Consider the following 20517-nt stretch of genomic DNA (forward strand, 5'->3'; position numbering starts at 1 on the left):
CTGATGTAAAGATTAAGTGCTAACAGCTTTTGTGTTAATGTGCAAACATAATACCAACAGTACTGTGTTATCTTCAAAGGCCAAGTGGTAAATAGTAACATAAATAGTTTTTCACTAGACAAGAACAAAGGAAGGTCTATGCAGGAAGTAAGTGGTATATGTTCAAAATCATATCGAGGGGTAAGCAATTTTTAACACAAGATCTGAAGGAAGAAAGCTAAGTTACTGGGGAAGAAAAGAATTGGGAAGTATGGCTTTTTATCACTTACTACCATCCCTGGTTTTGGTGATTGGTCACTTTGCCAATCTATATAGCCTCTGTTGTCTTCTATACGAATGTCAAAACCTATGATATTAAAAGTTTCATAGTCCGACTGTTCACACCATTGTACTCCTATTGCCATATCTCCAGAAATGAAACTCAGCAACATCTGCACACTTACACACAAAGAGATGTCACAACTCAGTCTCACATTACACACAATTACACTTGTGTGAGCACATAGCCTTGCTCCTGGAGAACACAAATGATCTGTTAATATAAAAATTGGGCCAAGATGAGCACTTAGCCCACTGGCCTAATGGCTCCTGATGGCTCAGGAGGCTGAGATACAAGGATGACTGCTTAAAGCCAGCCCAGATGGGAAAGTTCATGAGACTCTTATCTCCCATTAAAATACCAAAATAAAAAATAAAAATAAAAAGCCCAAAATGGGACTGTGGCTCAAGTGGTAGAGCACCAGCCTTGAAAACAAAATCTCAGCTAGGCACCAGTGGCTCACACCTGTAATTCTTGCTACTCAAGAGGCTGAAATCTGAGGATCATGGTTCAAAGGCAGCCTGGGCAGGAAAGCCCTTGAGACTCTTATCTCCAATTAATCACTAGAAAACTTGGAGTGGTGCTGTGGTAGAGTGCTCGCCTTGAGTTGAAGAGCTCAGAGACAGCATCCAGGCCCTTAGTTCAAGCCAGAGGACTGGAGCATGTTTGCACACACAAAACTCCATCCTATCTTTTTATAAATAGAATCTGCCTTGTTCAGGACAGGATACCCTAAACGATAGCATTTTAGTGTATTGAACATTTTAAGCTGAAAAAATTTATGAGTAAAAGATAAATAGAAAGATTCCATCGGCCTTCCTCTACAGTAAGTCAACACTCGAGAGATGATAAAGACAAGTGCAGAGACACCTGCCCAAAGACACATGGACAGGAAGGTAGTGCCAGGAATCTGAGGAAACTGGACTTGCTGAGTCGCATTTGTTCACTTAGCTCATTATCGATGATGACGGTGATGATGATGATAATGATGTGTTTGTCTGAGAATCTCTCCAATTGTCCATTCTTCATCAAATCTAAAAGAATATTTATATGAGGAGTCTGGAGGAAGACGGCAGAGAAGAAGCTGGATGCCAAACAAGTCCCAGCATAGAAAGCAGTTTTAGTGTGAACAGTCGTAGGCTAGAGAATCACACCAAGTGTGCCATCACTGTATAGAGAGTTTGGCCAGAGAGGGAAAATCCAGGCAGTTTGGTCAAGGAAATAGATCTGAGCCCTTGCCGGTAACCGTGGCGGCTGCCCCAGCCGCCATATCAACAAAGAGAGTCTGGAACAAAAGTGCCAGATGCCATGTATGATTGGATTCTACTCACCACCAGCAAGAACTGACAAGGAGCAGAAATCTTCATCCTGTGGATCCCAGACCAGGGATAGCCCAGGAACCAAGAGTCTGGCCTGAGTAGAGCCCTGACATCCTCACTCCTCACAGAGCAGTGGTGGGAAGGTAGCCCCTCCTCCACTACCAGAGAAGATCTACATCTTTGATACTGACAAGGGCCCAGCCCAGAAGCTAGGTCCAAAACTCAGGCCTTGGAAGAAACTGATAGGAGCCATTCAGCAGGTCACAGGAACCTGACCTGACCTGCCAGGCTCAGCTCCACCCAGGGGAAAGTCACCCCACACAGGCAGCAGTAGCTCCACCCCTGAAGGAGTGACTTTCTTCACTGGGTAAACAGAGCCAGGGGCTGCCCCTCCCCAGTGCAGCCAAGACAAACAATTGAAACCCAGTAAACATAAACCCTGAGAATGGCTCCAGGCTGGGCACTGTGACTGTCTCAGGAGCTAGCCCCTCATGGAAAAGCTACTGATTGCTGACAGGCCTCAATCTTACCCAGAACCTAGCCTCACCACAGCAACTCCAAGCTAGAGGAAACAGCCACCTCCCTCTTTTGTGATACTCAAAGCAGATCCCCCCCACTGAACTAGCCTGAGAGGAGGATCACAAAGCCCTGGGTAAAGCAGAGAGCTTGAAAACCTGGAAGAAATGGATGATTTCCTAGCAAACATGCCAAAACTAAACCAAGATGAGTTAAACCAACTTAACAGAACCAGATCAAGCATCAAAACCGAAACAGCAATAAGAGACCTCCCATCTAAGAAAGCCCAGGACCAGATGGATTTACATTGGAATTCTACAAGGCCTTCAAAGTAGAACTCACACCAATACTACTCCATCTCTTCAATGAAATTGAAAGAGAAAGTTCACTACCAAACTCATTCTATGAAGCCATCAAAACCCTCATCCCAAAACCAGGCAGGGACTCATCAAAGAAAGAGAACTACAGACCCATTTCTTCGATGAACATTGATGCAAAACTTCTCAACAAAATTTTGGCCAATCGATTTCAACAATTCATCCAAAAAATCATACACCATGATCAAACAGGATTCATTTCAGGGATGCAAAGCTGGTTCAATATACACAAATCAATTAATATAATTCATCACATCAACAAGATCAAGGATAAGAACCACTTGGTTATCTCAATAGTGCAGAAAAAGCATTTGACAAGATCCAACACTGCTTTATGATGAAGGCTCTGGAAAACTTAGGGATCCATGGAACATTCTTCAAGACAATAAAGGCTGTATAGGACAAACCTACAGACAGCCTTATACTTAATGATGAAAAACTAAAGCCATTTCCTCTAAACTCAGTAATGAGACTCTCTCCACTTCTCTTCAATTTAGTACTACAATGCCTAGCTACAGCAATAAGACAAGATGCAAACGTAAAAGGGATCCAAATAGGGAAAGATGAAGTAAAACTCTCCCTCTTTGTAGATAACATGATCTTGTATTTAAAGAATCCCACAGACTCCACTCCCAGATTACTCAAACTTATTCAAAACTTTGGCAAAGTAGCAGGGTATAAAATTAACCCTCAAAAATCAATGGCTTTTCTGTATGCCAACAATGAGAAGAACATGGCTGAAATCAGGAAAGCAACTCCATTCATAATAGCCCCACAAAAAATAAAATACCTAGGAATTAACTTAACCAAAGAAGTGAAGGACCTCTATGATGAAAACTTTAAAAGCCTGAAAAAGGGAATCAAAACAGAACTTAGAAAGTGTAAAAACCTCCCATGCTCCTGGAAAGATCAACGTTGTGAAAATGGCAATATTTCCCAAAGCTATCTACAAATTCAATGTGATACCTATCAATATTCCAACCTCATTCTTCAAGGAAATAGAAGAGGCAATCCAAAAATTCATATGGAACAATAAAAGACCCCGAATAGCAAAAACAATCATTAACAAAAAAAGAACAGTGCTGGAGGAATATCAATACCAAATTTCAAAATCTACTACAAAGCCATAGTAATCAAAACAGCTTGGTACTGGCACAAGAACAGACCTCAGGACCAATGGAATAGAATTGAAACCCAAAATTGAACCCACAGACCTATAGCCACCTAATCTTCATTAAGGGAGCTAAAAAAAAGAGAATGGAAGAAAGACAGCCTCTTCAATAAATGGTGCTGGCAAAATTGGTTAACTACTTGTAGAAAACTAGCGCTAGATCCTTGTATCATCATGCACCAGAATCACCTCCAAATGGATCAAAGACCTCAGAGTCAAAGCAGATACCCTGAAAACATTACAGGAAGGAATAGAAGAAACCCTAGGTTTCCATGGCACAGGCCAAAATTTTCTTAATAGAGACCCAGAAACCCAACAAATCAAAGAAAGGTTGGACAAATAGGATTGCACGAAACTGCAGAGCTTCTGCATGGCAAAGGACATAGCTAGCAAGATCAATAGAAAGCCCACAGATTGGGAGAAGATTTTCACTAGCCATACAAAAGACAAGGGTCTCATATCTAAAATACACCTGGAACTCAAAAAATTAAATCCCCCAACAACAAATCCTCAAAGAAACAACTGCCCAATAAATAAGTGGGCTAAAGACTTAAAGAGAAACTTCTCTGAAGAGGAAAGAAGGATGGCCAATAGATATATGAAGAAATGTTCAACCTCTCTAGCCATAAAAGAAATGCAAATCAAAACAACATTGAGATACCACCTCACTCCACTTAGAATGGCTATAATCAAGAACTCTAATAACAAACAACAGATGCTGGAGGGGATGTGGACACAAGGGAACCCTACTGCATTGTTGGTGGGAGTGTAAACTTATTCAGCCACTTTGGAAAGTAGTATGGAGGTTCCTCAAAAGATTCTACATATTCTGCATAGAGCTCCCCTAGGATCCAGCAATCCCACTTTTGGGCCATACTAAAGATACCAGCACAACTATGTTTATTGCAGCATTATTTACCATAGGTAAGATATAGATCCAACCCAGATGCCCTTCAGTAGATGAATGTATCAAGAAAATGTTTTATTTATATATGTGTGTGTGTGTGTGTGTGTGTGTGTGTGTGTGTGTGTGTGTGTGTGTGTGTGTGTGTGTACACACACAATGGAATTCTATGCCTCCATCAGAAAGAATGACATCACCACATTTGTTAGGAAATGGAAAGACTTGGAAAAACTTATATTAAGTGAAGTAAGCCAGGCCCAAAGAAATATAGGTCCCTTGGTTTCCCTTATTTGCAATAACTAGTATATGTCTGGGACAAGCAGAAAAGGTCAGATAAGATAATGTTAAGTGAAATGAATCCCAAGATAAAGACACAAATGGTTTTTTTCTTTCTTGCTATTGTTTCTAACGTATTTATAAGGTACCATGTGATTTTTTTTTTGTTGCTTTGTATGTCCCTCCCCCATGGTATAACCCCTGTTTTCACTGTATTTGATGTTGGTATAATTTGGGGAAGAGAAGGGAAAAAACAAAATGTTTAAATAGGGATACAGATTGACCCATTGCAACAATGATATGTACAAGACACTATGCTGAAAAACGAACTTTACAATTTAGGTGTGGGGTGGGGGAGTGGAGCGGGAGGATGGGAGTATAGTTGAGGAGGTGGGAGGGAAGGAATGGTAGAAGAAACACAAAGGAGGAGGCAACAATGCTTCACAAGAAATGTACTCATTACCTTGCTCATGTAACTGTAACCCCTCTGTACAATATTTTCACAATAAAAACTTATTAAAAAGGATATTTATATTAATATGCTTCTTCAGTATATTGTTTCTTTGTGAAGGTTCCTCTAATGCATGAAAATAAATAAATTTTATATGACATCTTATTAACCCATTTTAAGTCCAAGTACCTAAGACAAATCATCTAAGATGGATAAAATAAAACAGTGTTTTCTTCTCTATAAACCCAAAATAATCAATCTGGTAAAAATTTCCTAAAGTCCCTTAAATATGAGCTTTCTTTTCACACTGTGGTGTGTGTATGTGTGTGTATATGTGCACGCATGCATACACGCATGCACATGCGTGCTCTAATATTTGAACTTGAACCCAGGGCCTGAAAACTCTTCCTTATCTTTTTCTCTCAAGGTTGGTACTCATGCTTGGGCTACAGCTCAAGCTTTTTGGTGGCTAATTGGAGATTGTCATGGACTTTCCTGCCCAGGTTGGCTCTGAACCTCAGTCTTCAGAGTTCAGCCTCCTGAGTAGCTAAAATTACAGATGTGAGTCACTGCCGCCTGGCTTATTTTTCACTTCTTTTTTAATGGAAGTTTGTCACTATTTTTTTATATCATCTTGACTGTAAGTTATAGGCATAATCATGTTTCCATTGTTGTTGTTGCTTTAAGTTGAATTTCTAGTGACTAATGGCCTCACAAATAACTTGAGTGTATGTGTATTCTGCAATTCCTTAGAGAGTGAGTTTCTCCTCTATGAATTACAATCTCATCAGCACAATTGAAATTTCAGTTTGGAATAAAGCAAGAGAAAGCAGATTGAGCCCAGTAGCTATATCTGAGGAAAAGAGAAACTAACACTGGAAATAATTGGTAAACTATTGTTTGTATGATTTAAAAGCTTATCTTGTTTAGATATTTTCCAAATAAGAGAATTGCCAAGTTTAAGTTTTCCTTAAATATATCAGAGAAAAAAGGTACTTTTTTGTAAGTCATCTAAGTACCCCATTAAATCTAGTGAAAAGATGTAGGCAAATCAAATGATCACCAACAAGGCCATACCAAAGCTACCAGCACAACTATGCTTATTACAGCATTATTCACCATAGTTAAGTTATGGAACCAACCCAGATGCCCCTCAGTAGATGAGTGGATCAAGAAAATGTATGTATGTGTATATATACGTGTGTGTGTGTGTGTGTGTGTGTGTGTGTGTGTGTGTGTGTGTGTGTGTATGCTCAGACTGGCTCTGAACCATGATTCTCAGATCTCAGCCTCTTGAGTACACAGGATTATAAGCATGAGCCACTGGCACTAGGCTGCATTGCTTTTTTTTTTTAATCATGCCTTACTCTCCTCTCTGTCTCTATCTCCATCTGTCTATTTCTCTCTTTCTGTCTCTTTCTCCCTCTTTCTCTCTCTCCTTTAAAAGTTATCTTTTGGCTCATGCCTATAATCCTAGTTATGAATAACTAGGATTATGGTTCAGCTAGCCTGGCCAGGAAGGTCTATGAGATTGCTATTTCCATTTAATCACCAACAAAAATCCAGAAATGGAGCTATATATGGCTCAAGTGGTGGAGTGCCAGCCTTGAGTGAAAAAGCTATGAAACAGCATCCAGGCCCATAATTAAAGCCCCAGTGCCAGCACACAAAAAAGTGATCTTCTGATTTGGGGCTAACATTTCACAACATATTTATATTTCAAGATAATGCTAAAAATGATTCCCATATAATGGAAGCAAAATATAATTCTTCAATGAGTAAAGAATTAAAATTAGCAATGATTATTTTCATGTTTTGTTTTTCCATTGTGATTTTTTTTCTTAAATACAACTTCTAAGCAATTCTTTCTCCAGTTGTTTAGGGTCATTTTTAACCATGCATATATTTTTATGTGTATATAGAAACAAATGGCATTTTTTCCCAGTTGCTTTTCTGAAAGCATTCTTGTGTGTGTGTGTGTGTGTGTGTGTGTGTGTGTGTGGTATAGGGATTTGAACTCAGGGCTTTGTGCTTGCTAAGCAGACACTCTACTTTGATCTATGCCTACCACTTGACCTATGTCTCCGACCTATCTGAAAAGTTTTTTTCAATGACAAACAGCCCTTAAACTTTTAAAAATATTAAATAGTCAGTACATATCACAGAAGCAGAACAGACAGGAGTGTAAAAAGTTCCCAATTAACATCACTGGAAATATTAGAATTTGGTAAGAGATGAAGAACATGAACTTGTTAGCTGTATCGAGTGAACTTGGATGACCTATCCTTTCTGTGACTTTTCTCTCTGGAGTGATCTAAGTTAGTAACCAGGACTAGTAATGGAGTCATTAGGAAAATCAAGATGTCCAGTATTTAAAAAACAATGTCTCCTGCCTTTCCCAGGTTTTTGCTGCAGCAATGATTTTCTCCTACGCAATGATATCCTACACTACCTAGAAGGTTCCTCCTCTGCACATGACTCTACCTCACAATCACACTCTTGATTTAGCCTGCCATCAATTGGACCCTATCCTGAGTCATGAAAAAAACACTGTTCTAGAATGTTCTCAAATAGATGATTGGATGCTAAAGTGAAAGAATGTATTCTCTTGACATTAAAGATAGGAGGTGTTCTTCCTTAGAATGAGTAGCCAAGTTAAAAAAAAAAATTCAAACCACTAATTGCTGAACAAGTTGCCTTTGACATTGTCTATCTTATGTTACAGGAGTCTTGGCAGGTCATAATTAGAGATGCCCTGCTTACATTTCAGAGTCTAGCTGAAAGTTTTCTCTCACTGGGTGGATAACAGCTCTAGGCTGCTGGTGGGGCTGAAACTGCACAACCCTCTGGAAAGAGAAATCGAAAATGGGCCCCATGTGTTAGGAAATGGAAAGACTTGGAAAAAATTATATTAAGTGAAGTAATCCAGGCCCAAAGAAACATAGGTCCCATGGTTTCCCTTATTTGCAATAAATAGTATATGTCTGAGACAAACAGAAAAGGTCAGATAAGTTGATGTTAGGTGAAATGAACCCCAAGATAAGGACTCAAATGATTTTGCTTTCATGCAATTGTTTCTAACATTTCTTTGTGTGTGTGAATACCGTACAGAGGAGTTACAATTACATGGGCAAGATAACGAGCACATTTCTTTTTTTGGGGGGTCCGGTCATGGGGCCTGAACTCTGGGCCGGGGCGCTGTCCCTCAGCTCTTCAGCTCAAGGCTAGTGCTCTACCACTTGAGCCACAGCACCACTTCCAGCTTTTTTTTTCTGCTTATGTGGTGCTGAGGAATACAACCCAGGGCCTCAGGCATGCAAGGCAAGCGCTCTACCTTCCCAGCCCATGAGTACATTTCTTATCAAGTATTGTTGCCTCCTCTTTGTTTCCCCTTCCCATCCCTTCCCATACTCTCCCCACCAGATCCTCCCCCTCCACCAAAGTTGTATTCAAATGTTTTTTTTTCTTTCATGCAATTGTTTCTAACATATTTATAAGATGATTTCTATGTTGCTTTGTATGTCCCTCCCCCACGTTATAACTCTGTGTTTTGGATGTTGGTATAATTTGTGGAGGGGAAGGGAAAAAACAAATCGTTTAAATAGGGATACAGATGGACCCATTGCAACAATGAGATGTACAAGTCATTATGTCGAAAAACGAACTTTACAATTTTGGGGAGAGGTGGGTGGAGGAGATGGGAAGGGATGGGAAGGGGAAACAAAGGAGGAGGCAACAATGCTTGATAAGAAATGTACTCATTGTGTTGTATGAAAGGAGAGAAGGTTAGCACTCCCCTTGACAAGGATGGAAGAGGCCCTTAGGCCTGACAACACGCATACAGCTAAGGCATTGCCACCTACTTCGTGGCATCTAACCATCGTTTTTAACAAATCTTCAAAGAAACAACTGCCCAATAAATAAGTGGGCTAAAGACTTAAAGAGAAACTTCTCTGAAGAGGAAAGAAGGATGGCCAATAGACACATGAAGAAATGCTCAACCTCCCTAGCCATAAAAGAAATGCAAATCAAAAAAACATTAAGATACCACCTCACTCCAGTTAGAATGGCAAAAATCAAGAACTCTAATAACAACAGATGCTGGAGGGGATGTGGACAGAAGGGAACCCTAATGCATTGTTGGTGGGAGTGTAAACTTGTTCAACCACTTTGGAAAGCAATATGGAGGTTCCTCAAAAGACTCCACATAGAGCTCCCCTATAACCCAGCAAGCCCACTTTTGGGCATTTACCCAGATGATTACAAACAAGACAATCCTAAGGCTACCAGCACAACTATGTTTATTGCAGCATTATTTACCATAGGTAAGATATGGATCCAACCCAGATGCCCCTCAGTAGATGAATGGATCAAGAAAATGTGGTATATATACACAATGGAATTCTATGCCTCCATCAGAAAGAATGACATTGTCCCATTTGTTAGGAAATGGAAAGACTTGGAAAAAATTATATTAAGTGAAGTAAGCCAGGCCCAAAGAAACATAGGTCCCTTATTTCCCTTATTTGCAATAACTAGTATATGTCTGAGTCAAGCAGAAAAGGTCAGATAAGTTGATGTTAGGGAAATTAACCCTAAGATATGTATTCAAATGTTTTTTTCTTTCAGGTGATTGTTTCTAACACATTTATAAGATTATTTCTTTGTTGCTTTGTATGTCCCTCCCCCCTGGTATAACCCCTGCTTTCACTGTATTTGAGGTTGATATAATTTGTGGAGGGGAAGGGAAAAAAACAAATTGTTTAAATAGGGATACAGATGGATCCATTGCAACAATGAGATGTACAAGTCATTATGTCGAAAAATGAACTTTACAACTTTGGTTGGGGGGGGGAGGATTCGGTGGGGGGGTGTGGGGGAGGATGGGAAGGGATAGGAAGGGTAAACAAAGGAGGAGGCAACAATGCTTGATAAGAAATGTGCTCATTATCTTGCCCATGTAATTATAACCCCTCTGTACGGTATTTTCACAATAAAAAAAAAAAGAAAACAAAATGGGATAGGGACATCATCTTCAGGAATGTGTTTAACTCTGTTGGAACAACCAACCTTGAGCTTGTCGGCTTGTCCTGCTGGAAGATTGTATGTGTGGCACTGACTACAACCAGAGATAGGTAAGCATTTTCAGAAAGGAGAAGAATGACAGGAACTAGAGAAATTGAGGAGATGGGTAAGTTTGGGAGAGATGGGGGGAATGAAGAAAGAGCCACCATTGAACTAGATGCATTATACATCCAAAGAGATCTGGTGAATTGAAATCCTTTTGTGTCTGTATCCTTTTGTACTGTGAAGAACAATAAAAGTAAATAAAATTATAAAATATAAAGCACACATTGTCACTCATTCACAAATGGAAAGCCAGCACACTGAGTGAACCCATGTCAATGAGGCAGAAGCATTTTATATGTAATCACATTGTTTTCTTTTCCTGGCTGTGGTTACACATGCACTGTGAAAGATGACCACACTGAAGAGACTAGAAGCAGAGAAGCACCCCTTGCATTCAAGCAGATCAGATTTTGTGTGGGAAATCCTGCTTAATGTGTAGACAACCACAAACAAGCATTTACCAATTTTTGCTTAAGGATTTCACAGCCCTTGGCTCTTCACCAATGAGATACAGGGTTTCACCATTTCAGCAATTATACATTAGATATATTGGGCCAGGCGCTGGTGGCTTACGCCTCTAATCCTAGCTACTCAGGAGGCTGAGATCTGAGGATCGCGGTTCAAAGCCAGCCCGGGCAGGAGAGACCGTGAGACTCCTATCTCCAATAAACCACCAGAAAACCAGAAGTGGCGCTGTAGCTCAAGTGGTAGCGCGCTCGCCTTGAGCTGAAGAGCTGAGGGACAGCGCCCAGGCCCAGAGTTCAAGCCCCACGACCGACAAAAAAAAAAAAACATAGATATATTGGAAACCAAAATATCCTACCACATGGCTGGACAACATTTTCATATTCTAAGCAGCTACATAAGAAAATATTTATGCTGAAAGGTATATTGGCATTGATGTGCACATGAAGTGGTATATGTGAAACTGACTTAAAATATGCCTCAGAATGAAAAGATGACAGGCTTTCTAGCAGAAAGTGACCAAGAAATTCAAGTCACTTTTGGAAAGGACAGGGTGGAAGGGAAAGGATTTCCAACAATACAAGCAGGAGGTCAGAAAGTGAGTTCTAAGTTCTCAAAATAATGAATGTCTCTAACTTCTCATTTCACAGTAGTCATTCAGTACAAGATGTGAATTCTTTTCAGTTTGCTTTGGTACTTAGGAAGTCTCAGTGAGCCAAGCCATTCTTCCTCTCATGCCCATGAAGTTCCCTTGTCTGTAAGATCAGCATCGTGAAGTTCTGATTCACTCAACCAGCTGTTTCAGATGTTGTTAGGAATCTGGGACTAAGGCTAACACAAATATCCCCACAGACTCCACTGAAAGGCTCTGCTCAAGACTTCTTCACAGCTAGCTCTTAAGTCATCTTTTAATTCCCAGTGCTCAGCATAAACTGTCTCCACAATTAGTAAAAATCTCAGAAGATACTGGTTAGAAGAAGATGAAGGAGCTGATCCCAGACTTCACTAAAATCAAATACAATGATAAAGAAGGGAGCATGACCAGGCAAACGCTAGCTTTGAGCCCTTGCCACCACTGGCTGAAATATATCTTTGTAGTAACACTATCTTAAACTAGCAGAAAAGATACTCAACGTAGAAAGAAAAGAAAACTAGAAAAAGCTACTAGAGTTCATGGTGTCCAGAGAAATAAAAGTAGACACGAAGAAAGAAGTTTCAAATCATTCTCAGAGACGAAAAAAATAACTAGCAGAACTTGGTTTCACTACAAAATCAAACTTATTCATTTATAAAGCATTTTCTAAGGGATTTAAAAAAAATCTAAGTCAATGAAAAGTTTTTTTGAAGAATGAAAAAAAGAAAGAAATGAATAAATACTTCAACCCAATAAAAACTTCTATTTTTCTGAGCAATTGATTCCTTTTTCAGGCCTTCTACAACTGGGTCTCTATTGTCAACATAAAATGAAGTTGGGCATTTACTTATTGAACTTTAAATAGTTATAGTTTTCATTCATTATGATGTATATAGCTACAGCTTTTTAAAAGTATATAATGAATACACCAAAGGAAGGGCCAGACATGGTTGCTCCTGGCTGTAATTCCAGCTACTCAGATGGTATAGACAGAAGGACCACAGTAGGAAACTAACCTAGATAAAAAATGCAAGACTCTTCCTGAAATTAACTTTAAAAAAAAAAAAGGGCTGGAGGTGTGGCTATAGTAATAGAAAACCTGCCAAGCAAGCATGAAGTACTAAGTTCAATTTTCAGTACTTCCAAAAAGTTTAAAAAGGAATGTAAAAGTGGTTCAGTGGTAGAGTGCTTGCTTTGCATGTATGAGGCCCTGGGTTTGATTCCTCAACACCACATAAACAGAAAAGGCTGGAAGTGGTTCTATGGCTCAAGTGGTAGAGCGCCAGCCTTGAGCTGAAGAGCTGAGGGACAGTGCCCACGCCCAGAGTTCAGGCCCATGACTGACCAAAAAAAAAAAAAAAAAAAAGGAAGGCAAAACAGTCCTGGGAGAAAAAATGTTTGTGATTCCTACGCTAGTCCATAAAAAGTCTCTGACATCTTTTGAGTCTGATAAACCAAGCAGATAAAGATACCCAGTCATCTTTCTTCTACTTTCATTTCCTGGACATTTTTTGTTCCTGACAGTATTTACTGAGTAAAGAGGCCACTTTTTATTATTTAAATTCAGTACTTGAGAGAAGATTTAAAATGTGCACTGGAGCCAAGCCTTTACAAAAAAAAAAATAACAAACAGGATCATGGCTGCTTTAAATTATAAATTTAGTTTATAGAACTACATAGGCCGGATGAGAATTCTGATATAAATTTTATAACAGTAAACCACAGAGCCACAAAGGAGCGACAGGCTCAATAAACTTTTTTTTTCTTTACAAATCTGAAGCCCCAAGCACAAAAGCAGTAGATTATCAAGTGTGATATTCTTATAGCAAGACATAAATAAGTATCATCAGGAAGACTGGTGAAGGTGAAGGCAAAAAATCTCTCATAGATGTTTTGTGAAAGAAATTGTGTTGTAAGGGATCACAAAGAAAGGGACAGAGAGTAAGGAATGGGGGGTGAGAGAAAGAAAACAATTGCAACAATTTCCTTTCCCTAAGAATGCAGGACATATGGTCATTTTAATGGAGTTACACGGATCCTAAACATTGGCTGAATGCAGTTTACATAAGTAAAGTAGTGAGTAGTACATTTCTTGTCTAACTTGTTACCCCCTCCCTCATTTTTCTATTTTTCTCCCTCTTTCCCAAAAAATGTTTTGAAAAACAAAATCTCCGTTCAGCAGGTGTTCTTGTTAATTAAAAGGACTCTCTCTTTCTCTCTGTCTCTCTGTCTCTGTCTCTCTCTCTCTGTCTCTGTCTCTCTCTCTCTGTCTTTCTCTCTGTCTTTCTCTCTGTCTCTCTGTCTCTGTCTCTGTCTCTGTCTCTCTCTCTCTCTCTCTCTCTCTCTCTCTCTCCTCTCTGTATAGGGTATAGGTCTCTATCTCTCTGTGTATCTCTTCTCCCTCCCTCCCTCCCTTTCCCGCCATCCCTCCCTTCCTTCCTTCCAACTCAATCAACTTTCTTTTGGTTTATATGACTTGGTAAAGAATATACCATGATCAGCATTCTCCTGTCCCTCTAAGAGAATAAGGACAAGTAATTACACACTGAGGCTTAGTCATCCTTGTTTTTTTAATCTGAGCACGGGGAGAAAAATCCTATTTCTATGAAACCATTCCGCCTGAGAGTAATTTCAAGGGCTATTTTTACACATATGTACGTGCACACGCGCGCACGCGCACACACACACACATACACACACACTTTAGGAATGCAATTTTTAACTTGTCAACTTAAGGATAAAGCAGGAAATAAATCCTTATGGAAGAAAACATATAGTTTCAGGGGAAAACATACTGTTTTAAGCCTATAGTTTCAGGGGAAAACATACTGTTGTAAGCCTAGACTTTTATTCGAAGGACATTCCTTTGAATAGTGACAACATCCTAGGGTAAAATACCTCTTCTTTTTCTGGCCAAACAAATTTCTGGTCAGTATCCTTCAAGAAATTATCTAAGGGGCTGGGAAGGTGGCTCAGTAGTAGAGCGCTTGCCTTGCATGCACGAAGCCCTGGGTTCGATTCCTCAGCACCACATAAGCAGAAAAAAAAGCCGGGAGTGGCGCTGTGGCTCAAGTTGTAGAGCACTAGCCTTGAGCTGAAGAGCTGAGGAACAGCACCTCGGCCCTGAGTTCAGCCCCATGACCGACCAAAAAACAAAAACAAGACAAGAAATAATCTAAGGGCTGGGTATTGTGGTGCAGAGCTAAAATCCCAGCATTCTGGAGGCTGATGCAGGAGATAGAACCATGTCGTTAATTAACCAAATTAACCATGCCAGAAATTAACCAAATAACAACCCAAGAAGAAACAAATTAAATTTTCCAATTAATAACAAACTGCTCTTTCAAATATGGTAGTGACTCCTTTATATCAAAAAATTGCATGAAGATACATTTTTTAAATTTTAAAACAGGTGTTGACAATTAAAAAAAATAAGAAATGCATTGTTTTTCTGTTTTTTTCTGCTTTAAACATTCTTGATCAAAGTGATTCTAACTCAGGGAGTGTAAGTTACCTAACATAAAATTAAACAAACTGAGCCAACCCACATAGCATGCCCATTTCTCCAAGACAAACAAGATAACCAAATTTGGAGGCACAGTGTTTAAAATACAAATATAAACATTGCATAAAAGTTCTTTTTTGTCTCTCCATAGTTCTAAAACCCTAAAATATAGAAGACCTTCAATTGGGGGAACAAATTAAGCCATGGCTTCATTTTAAGCCTTTTTCTAATATTTAACTCTATCTCCCACCCCTACCCAATTTGACCTTCTTTTTGTAATTTTGATTACTTTTTTATTTCTATACAGATTTCTTCTTCACATGTTCATACAAACTATCTGTAGATTTAGTAGGGTCAAAAGTGTCATCATCTCTTTTCTTTGTCCCTAGGTTCCAGGTAGAAGAGAAAATGCTACTGGGAAAATACATGTCTATAGATGGACTTACAGGGATTGCACTGTAGATACCCAAGCTGAGCTCACTGGTTGCTGAAGAGCAATCCACCCCCATGTGTGTGAACCTAGACAGAAGATGTAATCCTCACGGCAATTCCCAGGCCAGGGTTCAGATTGAGGCCCAGTGCTCAGTCCCCTCCTAAGACTGGACTCTCCAGACTCCAGAATGAAATTTATCCCTTGGATCTCCTGTGCAGGGAAACAGTGAAGAGAAAGCAGTCATTTTTATCAACAACCCCAGGTTCTTTAGAAATAATTAGTATGTATGAGTAGAAGCTGTGATCATAATCGTTCCTAAGCACTTGCAAGCCCCTTACATACATACAAACAATATACGTCACCTTTTTTCCTTAAGGTAAAACTTGAAATGCTTGCAAAACTGTAATGTGGTGATGCAGAATTTAACAATCTAGAAGATTTGCTATTGAAATTATATTATGGGTTTCACCAGGCATTGGTAAACTTAATTTTCTTGACTTAATTATCGTGGGATGCTGATGGTTCATGCCTGTAACCCTAGCTACTCAGGAGGTTGAGATCTAGGGATCGAGATTCAAAGCCAGCCTGAGTAAGGGAGTCTGTGAGACTGTTATCCCCAATTAACCACCAGAAAACGGGAAGTGGCACTATGGCTCAAAATGGTAGAACAGTAGCCTTGAGCAAAGAAAAAGCTCAGGTCCAGAGCCCAGTCCCTGAGTTCAAGCTCCATAACGGAAGACAACAACAACAACAAATTGTCATGCTTCTTGCTTTACCTTATATGGAGAACATATATGATTAAGTGATATAACTATGTAAAAATTCATGAAAAGTTGTTACGATTAAAATTTTTCAATTTTTAATTTTTTTCCAGTGCCAATGGCATGTCTCCTAGACTAAAAGGTTTGAGATCATTTTCTACTCTTCTTTTCTTTTTGTCTATTAGAGTATTATATTAATCACAGTCAATTTTCAATCTTCTCTGTAAGTCTGGCTCTTCATAGTAACTGCTATCTTCTTGGTTCAGATTTTCATTCTTTCACCTTTATCATAGGGCTTCTTACCAACACCCAAAGATTTCTATGAAGTATATTTCAGTATCTAGGGATGGAGTGGGAGAAGAGAAAGCTTCCTCTTTTTCTGCCCCATCCATCTTCCCAGAAGTGGCTCTTTTTCTCAGGAAGCAGTAGTTGTCTCTACCACCAGTGATCTTCTCACAGTCCCAGAAGACTCCCTGCCCTGCCATGACGCCTCTTCCCAGAGGACTGAGTGGCAGTCCTGCAGCATTCTTGTCAGCTTCTGGTTGTGAGAAGCATCGAGCTCTTTCCCTCCTTTCTCCTGTTAAGAGAAATAGCTACCACAGCAGTTACCCTCTCAGAAGCTCTGTTGGGCAGCCCCTGAGTCCTGGAATGACACCAACCTAGGTCAACGCTTCCCCAACTTGTATGCACATACAACTACCTGAGCCCCTCTCCAGATTCCTAGAACATAGCTACACTCAGGAATAATTACCCAGTCTCTTAGAGTGGATACTAACATCCCTGGCTTTCACTTTAAGCAACTCAGATAATTGTCATTTGCAAACAAGTTTAAGAAGTGCTAGACCCAAAAAAACATAAGCTGCATGATTTCTCTTATTTGCAATAATTAGAATGTGCCTACAAATCTACAAGCAAACTCAATGGGTAGTAAAAGTCAAATAGTTACTCTTGGACATGATTAACGAAACACTCAGACACTCTAAGTATCACACAGTGAAAAGAACAGAGGTTATTCTTAGGAAAGGATCACACGGGCTCAATAGCTATGTGTGTATGATCATATAAAATGATGCTTATTGAAATGAACTCAAAGAACGGGAAACAAGAAGTTTTTATATTGTACTGTTTGTGGTTGTTTTCCCCTCCTTTGGTTTGTTCCCTTGTCATCCCTTTGTCTTGTATATAAGTTTATCTGGCTTGAGGAAGGAAAATGGGTAGCCCAGAAACAGTGGGACAAAGGGTGGACTAATTCAGCAGTGATACTCACTAGATGAACTATACAACTTGGGGAGGAGGAAAGCTGGGAGGAAAAAAAAACTGAGAGAAAATGAGGAAGGGGTGACACTGTTCAAAAATAAATGTACTCATTACCTGACTTTCTGTAACCCCTCAGTATATCACCTTTACAATAATTTTTTAAGTGCTAATCTACAGGTTAAGCTCAACAAAATAGCTTAATTAACATGACACACTTTTCTATCAGATTGTTATTAAATAGTAGTCACTATTGCTGGGCTCCGGTGGCTCGAGCCTGTAATCCTAGCTACTCAGGAGGCTGAGATCTGAGGATCGTGGTTTAAAGCCAGCCTGGTCTGGACGGGCCATGAACTTCTTATCTCCAGTAAACCACCAGAAAATTGGAAGTGGTACTATGGCTTAAATGGTAGAGCACTCGCTTTGAGCTGAAGAGCTGAGGGACAGTGCCCAGGCCCAGAGTTCAGGCACCATGACTGACAAAAAAATAAAAATAATAATAATAGTCACTATTATCTCACTTGCTAATACTGCTACTGCTGATAACAATAAAAACTTTCATTTCTTTGTATACATTATCCTGCCCATGTAATTGTAACCCCTCTGTACAGTATGTTCTCAAATAAAATAAAATAAAATTTAAAAAAAAACAACTTTCATTTCTTAATGTAAAAATAACGATGTTGAAGGGATGACACAGATCAAGATGCATTGTATACACAAATTGCTTTGTTAAATGGCAAAGAAAAAGCAATTCAATACATAAAACTAAAAATTAAGAAAAGTGAGGGGAATGGTGGGATGTCAGGGGTGGGTTAGCATGTTGAAAGGGGTGACATTGCTCAAGAGGCACGGTATTCATATACTGCCCTGTTGAATGCCAACTCCTTTGTACAAATACTTAAAGATAATAAAAATGACCAAAAGAAATGACATTTCTGTCACAGGAAGGTCTAAAATGAAAATGCGTTGTTTGAATTCATTTGGTACATTCAGGAAAACTCACACGGGAGAAAGATGCACGAACAGACATTGGGGTTGGCCCATAGGCAGGCTGGTTTGTTTAGAATGGCTTACAAGTGACATTTAAAGGTGCAGAAAGAGGAGCAGTGTTCCAAAAAGTGTGAAATTCTTCTCTGCTTTTGTAAATAGTAGAGAAAATATCACTGGCAGGCAAGGTTTTCTACTAAATACTTGATAATTAGTTTATGGGTCACAGCACTGACTGCCTGGTCAAACCAGACAGAAAGATGGAGTCACAGAGGCAAAGTGACCCTCGAAAAGAAAGTAGGAACCAGGCATCAAGCAGCTCACATCTCTAATCCTAACTACACAGGAGGCTGAGATCTGAGGGTTGTGGTTCAAAGCCAGCTCAGGCAGGAAAGTCTGTGAGACTTTTATCTCCAATTAACCACCAAAATGCAAAAAGTGGACCTGTGGCTCAGGTGGTAGAGGACCATTCTCGAGTGCCCATGTTTAAGTTCAAACCCCAGAAAAGGAAGAGGATGATAGAATGGAGAATTGCATTAGACTATCTGGCCAAGGCCAATTTCTGTCCAAAAGAAAAATGGCTTAAGTGTTTGGTAAACAAAAAAATCACAATTGCAAGTACCTTGATTTGATTTTGGAGCAAAGAGTCCTTCAAATCAAAGAAAGAATGCAGGCAAAGGGAAAAGGAAGGAAGAAAAAGAAAAGAAAGGGAGAGAAAAATAAGAGTGATTTGTGCACTTCTCCTATAGAAAGAAATTATTCTTCTTAATGAAGACTGTGCCTGAAAGTATTTAAACGGATGTGGAGTCTGAATGAATGAAGAATGCTAAATAAAATAAGAACTGACCCTGGTCCACAACTGCTTATTGAAGTGACCCGAGAATAAACCCTCAATGGCCGTGCCCCCCCCCCACACACAAAATGAAATAGCTGGGTTCAGGCAGCTAATTCAAATGGCCAATGCAATGCTTGACTCAATTATAAGAATGTTTCAGGAGAAAATTATTTCTCTTGTGTTTTCCACTCCATTTGCATATATGGCTTCAGATAATGTATTCACAGGCACATCTCATTTCTTTTTGTATATCCAATGATTTTTCATACACTCTGAGTAAATATTGGAGGAAGGAAGTTACACATAGCTTAATCTACACTCAGTTCATATTTTTCCACACGGAAGAGGAAAAAGTCTTCCTATAGCTTGTTTTCACTTGCACACAAAAATTGCATGAAAAATTTATCTGTGCACATTCATATACTTAGTTTTTATTGTGTGCTAGGCATCTGGAACACAGTAAATACAACAAATAAAAAAATGGTATGGGTGGGGCTGGGAAGGTGGCTCAGTGGTAGAGCGTTTGCCTTGCATACCTGAGGCCCTGGGTTCGATTCCCCAGCACCACATAAGCAAAATGAAAAAAGCTGGAAGTGGCGCTGTGGCTCAAGTGGTAGAGCGCTAGCCTTGAGCTGAAGAGCTGAGGGACAGTGCCCAGGCCCAGAGTTCAGGCCCCATGACAGGACCCCCCCCCCAAAAATGGTATGGGTGTGATAAGAACAGTTGTCTATAAATATGATGAGTGTCTCCATTCTTTCCTTTCCTACCAGGTAGGTAGGTCCTCAGCAATTCTTTGTCTTAGGGATTCTGTAGCTTAGGGACAAAACCATGGCTACTTCTTGCACTGAGATAGTCTCAGTTCTGTGGTAGTATGTTAGAGGTACGGATGGGTAGCACAGGTCGGTAAGGCCCCGTCAGGAAACAGAAGCAATTTCTTAATCCAAACAAGGTCATTTTAATATAAATAATGACTGTATTGCTTGTAACAATGGTGTGAGTTTATAAGGGAGAAAAAAAGAGCTTTAATAGAGGGGTAAGCATTGATAACCACATAATTCTTGTCTCAGCCTTGCCAGTCATTTGTTGGGCCCTGAGTATTGACCTTGCCTCTGCTGGTCATTTCTATTATTATTTTAATCATTAAAATAAAAATATGAATTTGATGACCTTCAAAAAA

At 39.6% G+C, this 20517-nt stretch overlaps 1 non-coding gene across 1 annotated transcript; it reads left to right on the forward strand.

Moving 5' to 3' along the window:
- Positions 1–9096: 9096 nt before the first annotated feature.
- Positions 9097–9222, forward strand: LOC122124447. Its single transcript, XR_006150558.1, has one exon. It is a non-coding gene; the product is annotated as a U6atac minor spliceosomal RNA (small nuclear RNA).
- Positions 9223–20517: the final 11295 nt, after the last annotated feature.

This window comes from Dipodomys spectabilis, unplaced genomic scaffold (assembly GCF_019054845.1).
Source record: "Dipodomys spectabilis isolate Male_0828 unplaced genomic scaffold, ASM1905484v1 ptg000234l, whole genome shotgun sequence".
Taxonomy (NCBI): domain Eukaryota; kingdom Metazoa; phylum Chordata; class Mammalia; order Rodentia; family Heteromyidae; genus Dipodomys; species Dipodomys spectabilis.